Below are 8553 nucleotides of genomic sequence, written 5' to 3'. Positions count from 1 at the left end.
AAATCGGGCTGAGTCTCATTCATTCAATCGTGTTTATTGAGCGCTTAATGTGTAGAGAGTACTGTACTAAGCGCTTGGAAGAGGGCGGCCCAATAATCAGCCTGTCATTCATTCAATCGTGTTTATTGAGCGCTCCCTGTGCGCAGGGCACTGTACTAAGCTCTTGGAACCCCCGGCGGCGGCGGGGGGGCGGGGGGAGAGGGGGCGGGCGGGGGGACCAGAGAGGGAGTGGAGTGGACGCTTAGTCCAGTGCTCTGCACAAAGTGAGTGCTCAGTAAATACCATCGATGGGTCGATTGGAGGGGGTCGTGGTGGGCGCGGAGGGTGGGGGAGGGGAGGGAGGGCCGGGGGTTGGGGGTCTCCGCGGCTGAGCGTTATAGGAGGAGAAGGCCCCCTCCTCTAATAATAATAATAATGATGTCATTTATTAAGCACTTACTATGTGCAAAGCACTGTTCTAAGTGCTGGGGAGGTTACAAGGTGATCAGGTTGTCCCACGGGGGGCTCACAATCTTAATCCCCATTTTACAGTTGAGGTAACTGAGGCCCAGAGAAGTGAAGTGGCTTGCCCAAAGTCACACAGCTGACAGTTGGCGGAGACGGGATTTGAACCCATGACCTCTGGCTCCAAACCCCGGGCTCTTTCCACTGAGCCACGCTGCTTCCCAATGACCACCTCCAGACCGTAAGCTCCTTGTGGGCTCCTTATTGAGCACTTACTGTGTGCAGAGCACTGTACTAAGCGCTTAATGAATGAATGAATATGTAAAGCACTGTTCTAAGCGCTGGGGGAGGTACAAGGTAATCAGGTTGTCCCACGTGGGGCTCAGAGTCTCAATCCCCATTTTACAGACGAGGTAACTGAGGCACCATGAAGTGAAGTGACCTGCCTAAAGTCACAGAGCTGACCCCCCCACCCCCCCAACTTCTAGACTGTGAGCCCGCTGTTGGGTAGGGACCGTCTCTATATGTTGCCAACTTGGACTTCCCAAGCGCTTAGTACAGTGCTCTGCACACAGTAAGCGCTCAATAAATATGACTGAATGAATGAATCATCATCATCATCAATCGTATTTATTGAGCGCTTACTATGTGCAGAGCACTGTACTAAGCGCTTGGGAAGTACAAATTGGCAACATATAGAGACAGTCCCTACCCAACAGTGGGCTCACAGTCTAAAAGGGGGAGACAGAGAACAAAACCAAACATACTAACAAAATAAAACAAATAGAATAGATATGTACAAGTAAAATAAATAAATAAATAGAGTTATAAATCTGTACAAACATATATACATATATACTGGTGCTGTGGGGAAGGGAAGGAGGTAAGATGATGGGGGGATGGAGAGGGGGGCGAGGGGGAGAGGAAGGAAGGGGCTCAGTGTGGGAAGGCCTCCTGGAGGAGGTGAGCTCTCAGCAGGGCCTTGAAGGGAGGAAGAGAGCCAGCTTGGCGGATGGGCAGAGGGAGGGCATTCCAGGCCTGGGGGAATTAATGACAAGTGAATGAATGACAAGTGGCAGAGGCGGAATTAGAACCCACGACCTCTGACTCCTAAGCCCGGGCTCTTTCCATTAAGCCATGCTGCTTCTCATAGTGAGCACTTAACAAATATTATTATGATGATGATGATGATGATGATGATGATGATTATGTACTAAGCGCCTGGACAGATTTGAGCTAACCAGAATCCCCCCTGGGGACTCCTTAGCCGGCCTGGGAAACCGGGAAGCCTGGGTTTCGCTCCAGATCTGTCTTCTAGCTCTGTCTTCTAGCCTGTGAGCCCACTGTTGGGTAGGGACCGTCTCTATATGTTGCCAACTTGGACTTCCCAAGCGCTTAGTACAGTGCTCTGCACACAGTAAGCGCTCAATAAATACGATTGAATGAATGAATCAATGTCTGCGGGGGAGGAGGAGGGGTCGGAGGGAAGAACCCACCCCACCACCACCCCAAAACCCTAGGAAACAACCGGCCGGGACGGCTTGGGCCCTGTGCTAAACTCTCTGCGGCTGCCAAACACCCGGCACACATAGGAGAGTGGGACTGAAGCTGAGCAAACCACCTCCTTAAAAGGTCTCAGTCCCTAAGCACGATAATAAGAATAATAATTATAATATTTGTTAAGTGCCTGCTATGTGTTATGCACTGTAATAATAATAATAATAATAATAATAATGATGGCATTTATTAAGCGCTTACTATGTGTAAAGCACTGTTCTAAGCACTGGGGAGTTGTCCCACGGGGGGCCCACGGTCTTAATCTTAGTCTTAATTGTGTACATGTTTATTCTATTTATTTTATTTTGTTAATATGCTTTGTTTTGTTGTCTGTCTCCCCCTTCTAGACTGTGAGCCCACTGTTGGGTAGGGACCATCTCTAGATGTTGCCAACTTGTACTTCCCAAGCGCTTAGTACAGTGCTCTGCACCCAGTAAGCGCTCAATAAATACGATTGAATGAATGACTGAATAATCCCCATTTTACAGATGAGGTAACTGAGGCCCAGAGAAGTTAAGTGACTTGCCCAAAGGCAATCAGTCAATCAATCGTATTTATTGAGCGCTTACTGTGTGCAGAGCACTGTACTAAGCGCTTGGGAAGTACAAGTTGGCAACATATAGAGACAGTCCCTACCCAACAGCTGACAATTGGCAGAGCCGGGATTTGAACCCAGGACCTCTGATTTCAAAGTCTGTGCTCTTTTCCACTGAGCCATGCTGCTTCTCTGCAGTACTCAGCGCTAAGTTTAGCATATTGGATAGAGCCCGGGCCTGGGAATCAAATGGTCAAGGGTTCTAATCCTGGCTCCACCACTTGTCTGCTGTGTGACCTTAGGAAGTCACTTCACTTCTCTGGGCCTCAATTCCCTCATCTGGCAAATGGGGATGGAGACTGTGAGCCCCATGTGGGACAGGGACTGTGTCCAGCCTGATCACCTTGTATCAATCCTCGTGCTTAGAACAGTGTTTGGCACATAATAAGCGCTTAACAAGTACAAAGCAAAAGTGTTAGAGAAGCAGGGTGGCTCAGTGGGAAGAGCACGGGATTTGGAGTCAGAGGTCATGGGTTCAAATCCCGGCTCTGCCAATCGTCAGCTGTGTGACTTTGGGCAAGTCACTTCACTTCTCTGGGCCTCAGTTCCCTCATCTGTAAAATGAGGATTAAGACTGTGAGCCCCCCGTGGGACAACCTGATCACCTTGTAACCTCCCCAGCGCTTAGAACAGTGCTTTGCACATAGTAAGTGCTTAATAAAATGCCATCGTTATTATTATAATTAAGTACAATAATTATTATTATTATGGTTGTACTTTCCAAGCGCTTAGTACAGTGCTCTGCATAGAGTAAGCACTCAATAAATACGATTGAATGAATGAGTGAATGAATCCAAGCGGCAGTGGTGTGAATGGACTGGAGCCGGGAGAGGCTGGAGGCAGGGAGGCCGGCGGGAGGCCGCCGCAGTCACAGTCTGGGAGAATGAGGGCTCAAAGATGGGTTCAGTATCTGTCCGGGAGGGCAGAGAGCAGCAGAAGGGAGTGGGAGATAAGGAAAAGCGGGGCTTATCCTGGGAAGACCTCTTGGAGGAGTTGGGCCTTCAATAAGGCTTTGAAAGGGGGCGGAGAGTCATTGTCTGTCGGATTTGAGGAGGGAGGGTGATCCAGGCCAGAGGCAGGATGTGGGTGAGGGGTCGGTGGGGAGACAGGCGGGATCGGGGGATAGTGAGAAGGTCAGCATTAGAGGAGGGAAATGTGCGGGCCAGGTTGTAGAAGGGGAGAAGTGAGTTGAGGTAGGAGGGGGCAAGGTGGTGGAGAGCTTTAAAGCCGGTGATGAGGAGTTTTTGTTTGATATGAAGATGGATGGGCAACCACTGGAGATTTTTGAGGAGGGGGATAAAGTGTCCTGAACGTTTCTGTAGAAAGATGCTCTGGGCAGCGGCGTGAAGTATGGACCGGAGTGGGGAGAGGCAGGAGGTTGGGAGGTCGGCGAGGAGGCTGATGCAGTAATCTAGGTGGGATAGGATGAGTGATTGTCTTAACGTGGTAGCAGTTTGGATGGAGAGGAAAAGGCAGATTTTAGTGATGTGGATATGGTAACTGATTGAATATGTGGGTTGAATGAGAGAGAGCGGAGTCAAGGATAACGCCAAGGTTACGGGCTTGTGAGACGGGAATGATGGTGGTGCCATCTACAGTGATGGGAAAGTCAGAGGGAGGGCGGGGTTTGGATTGGGGAGATAAGGAGTTCTGTTTTGGGCATGTTAAGTTTGAGGTGACGGGAGGATATCCAAGTAGAGATGTCTTGAAGGCAGGAGGAGAGAGGGAGAGAGATCAGGCCTGGAAATCTAGATTTGGGGATCATCTGCAACGAGATGATAGTTGAAGACATGGGAGCGAATGAGTTCTCCAAGGGAATGAGCAGAGATGGAGAATAGAAGGGGACCTAGGACTGAGCCTTGAGTGACTTCCTCAGCTAGGGGGTGGGAGGCAGAGGAGGAGCCTGCAAAAGAAACTGAGAATAAACTGCCAGAGAGATTAGAAGAGAACCAGGAGAGGACAGAGTCAGTGAAGCTAAGGTTCAGCCAGGAGAAGGGGGTGGGTCACAGTGTCAAAGTCAGCTGAGAGGTGGAGGGGGATTAGGATGGAGTAGAAATCGTTGGATTTGGCAAGAAGGTCATCTGAGGCAGTTTCTGTGGAGTGAAAGGGACGGAAGCCAGATTGGAGGGGGTCCAGGAGAGAATTGGCAGAGGGGAATTTGAAACAACAGGTGTAGACAACCATCTCAAGGAGTTTGGAGAGGAATGGTTAGGAGGGAGATGGGGTGATACCTGGAGGGAGCTATGGGGTCAAGGGAGGGGTTTTTTTAGGATGGGGGAGACGTGGACATGTTGGATTCATTCATTCATTCATTCAATCATATTTATTGAGCGCTTACTGTGTGCAGAGCACTGTACTAAGGATGCCATTGGAGAGTGAACAGTTGAAGATGGCTGTTCATTCATTCATTCAATCGTATTTATTGAGCGCTTACTGTGTGCAGAGCACTGTACTAAGCTCTTGGGAAGTACAAGTTGGCAACATATAGAGAGCTCACAGTCTAGAAGGCTGTTAGGTAGGGAAGGAGAGAGGGGGGCGAGAGTTTTTATAAGGTGCGAAGGAATGGGGTCCGATGCACAGGGGGAGGGGGTGGCATTTGAGAGAAGGCAGGAGATATCTTCTAGAGATACTCCTGGGAAGGATGGGAAAGTTGAAGAGGGAGCTGGAAGGGGGAGGAACTGAGGAGGGGCAGGGGTGATTATGAGAGAGCTCACACCTGATGGTGTTAATTTTCTTAATAAAATGATGGCCAGGTCACTGGGGGCAAGGGATGGGAGAGGCAGAGGGACAGGGGGCCTGAGGAGGGAGTTAAATGTCTGCAGTGACTGGCCAGGGCGATGGGCATGGGGATCAATAAGGGAAGGGACACATAAATCTTTGTCTCACTGCCATCTATGCACTTGTATCTGTGACCCTTGAACCCTCAACCCCACAGCAATTAGGACCATATCTTTAAATTCTGTATTAGAAATCACTTTTTTATTCATAGTAATGTCTGTCTCCCCGCTGTAGACTGTTAAACTCATTACGGGCAGGGAACAGGTCTGCTGATTCAGTGGTAGTGAAATAATAATAATAATAATAATAATAATGGTATTTGTTAAGCACTTACTATGTGCCAGGCACTGTACTAAGCGCTGGGGTAGATACAAGCAAATCGATAATAATAATAATAATAATAGCATTTGTTAAGCACTTACTATGTGCCAGGCACTGTACTAAGCGCTGGGGAGGATACAAGGTGATCAGTTTGGACACAGTCCCTGTCCCACGTGGGGCTCACAGTCTCCAACGCCATTTTACAGATGAGGGAACTGAGGCCCAGAGAGGGGAAGAGACTTGTCCAAGGTCATGCAGCAGACAAGTGGCAGTGCTGGGATTAGAACCCATGACCTTCTGACTCCCAGCCCCCTCCTCTATCCATTACATCATGTTACTGTACTCTCCCAAGTGCTTAGTACAGTGCTGTGAACATAGTGAGCGCTCAATAAATGCCACTAATTGATTGACTGATTGATTGGGTGGCCGTAGGAGTTGAAGTGTTAGCAGCATGATGAGTTTATCAGAAGGCAACCTCCGAGAGAGGTATTGAGTCTGTCAGAATAAAGACCCTTGCTATTTTCTGAACGTCACGGCAGCTGTCTCTGACCCCGGCTCATGGAGTGTCTTAGAGACGGAGATCCACCCTGGCCCAGGTGCCTGGCTATCAGCCGTCCGAAGATCCCCCGGTAATATACAATAATAATAATAATAGCATTTATTAAGCGCTTACTATGTGCAAAGCACTGTTCCAAGCGCTGGAGGGATACAAGGTGATCAGGTTGTCCCACAGGAGGCTCACAGTCAACCCCCATTGTACAGATGAGGTAACTGAGGCCCAGAGAAGTTAAGTGACTTGCCCAAGGTCACACAGCTGACAATCGGCGGAGCCGGAATTTGAACCCACGACCACTGACTCCAAAGCCTGGGCTCTTTCCACTGAGCCATGCTGCTTCTCGCAGGCCTACAAAAAAGTTGACCAGACATACAATCGTCTACCGGTTGTCTAAAGACCTACCAGGGAGCCAGAGGTCTACCGGGAGTTCAAAGGTCAATCCGGCACCTAAAGTTTCACCAATGGTCAATCAATCAATCAATCAATCAATCAATCAATCGTATTTAATGAGCGCTTACTGTGTGCAGAGCACTCTACTAAGCGCTTGGGAAGTACAAGTCGGCAACACATAGAGACAGTCCCTACCCAACAGCGGGCTCACAGTCTAGAAGGGGGAGACAGAGAACAAAACCAAACATACTAACAAAATAAAATAAATAGAATAGATATGGAAGCCTTTACTTCTATTTATTCTGATGACTTGACACCTGTCCACATGTTTTGTTTTGTTGTCTGTCTCCCCCTTCTAGACTGTGAGCCCGTTGTTGGGTAGGGACCGTCACTATTTGTTGCCAACTTGTGCTTCCCAAACGCTTGGTACAATGCTCTGCACACAGTAAGCGCTCAATAAATACGATTGAATGAATGAACGAGTCCAAATATCCCCTAGACTAGTCTAGAGAAGCAGCATGGCCGAGAGGATAGAGCATGGGCCCGGGAGTCAATCAATTAATCAATCGTATTTATTGAGCGCTTACTGTGTGCAGAGCACTGTACTAAGCGCTTGGGATGTACAAGTTGGCAACACACAGAGACAGTCCCTACCCAACAGTGGGCTCACAGTCTAAAAGGGGGAGACAGAGAACAAAACCAAACATCCTAACAAAATAAAATAAATAGAATAGATATGTACAAGTAAAATAAATAAATAAATAAATAGAGTAATAAATCTGTACAAACATATATACATATATACAGGTGCTGTGGGGAAGGGAAGGAGGTAAGATGGGGGGGATGGAGAGGGGGACGTGGGGTAGAGGAAGAAAGGGGCAAAAGGGGGAGAGTCGATAGGTCATGGGTTCTAATCCCAGCTCTGCCACTTGTCTGCTGTGTGAACTTGGGCAAGTCACTCTACTTCTCTGTTCCTCGGTTCCCTCATCTGTAAAATGGGGATGAAAACTGTGAGCCTTATGTGGGACAGGGTCTGTGCCCAACCCGATTTGCTTGTATCCACCCCGGTGCTTAGAACAGTGCCTGGCACATAATAAGCAGCAGCACGGCTCAGTGGAAAGAGCCCGGGCTTTGGAGTCAGAGGTCATGGGTTCAAATCCCGGCTCCGCCAACTGTCAGCTGTGTGACTTTAAACAAGTCACTTCACTTCTCTGGGCCTCTGTTACCTCATCTGGAAAATGGGGGTTAAGACTGTGAGCCCCACGTGGGACAACCTGATCACCTTGTATCCTCCCCAGCGCTTAGAACAGTGCTGTGCACATAGTAAGCGCTTAATAAATGCCATCATTATTATTATTATATAATTATTATATATTAATATAATTAATAATAATAACATATTATTATGTGTTGCCAATTTGTACTTCCCAAGTGCTTAGTACAGTGCTCTGCACATAGTAAGCGCTCAATAAATACGATTGATGATGATGATTATTAGAATAGTGCTTGGCTCCTAGTAAGCATTTAACAGATACCTATTATCATTCATTTGATCATATTTATTGAGCACTTACCTTGTGCAAAGCACTGTACTAAGCATCTGGGAGAGTAAAATAGAAAAATAAACAGACACATTCCCTGCCCACAAAGAGCTTACCACCCAGAGGGAGCTTACTGGGCTCCTTCAAGCAATCAGTCCAATAATCTGCAGGCAGTAAATCTATATAGTAAGCGTGGCTTATTGGATAGAGCCCGGGACTGGGAGTCAGAAGATCCTGGGTTCTAATCCTGACTATGCCAGTTTTCTGCTGTGTGAACTTGGGTAGGCCACTTAACTTCTTTGTGCCTCAGTTACCTCATCTGTAAAATAAGGATTAAGATTGTGAGCCCCAGGTGGGATAATCTGATTACC

The sequence above is a fragment of the Tachyglossus aculeatus genome, chromosome 7 (assembly GCF_015852505.1).
Source record: "Tachyglossus aculeatus isolate mTacAcu1 chromosome 7, mTacAcu1.pri, whole genome shotgun sequence".
NCBI classification, from domain to species: domain Eukaryota; kingdom Metazoa; phylum Chordata; class Mammalia; order Monotremata; family Tachyglossidae; genus Tachyglossus; species Tachyglossus aculeatus.
Note: the sequence above shows the minus strand (reverse complement) of the source record.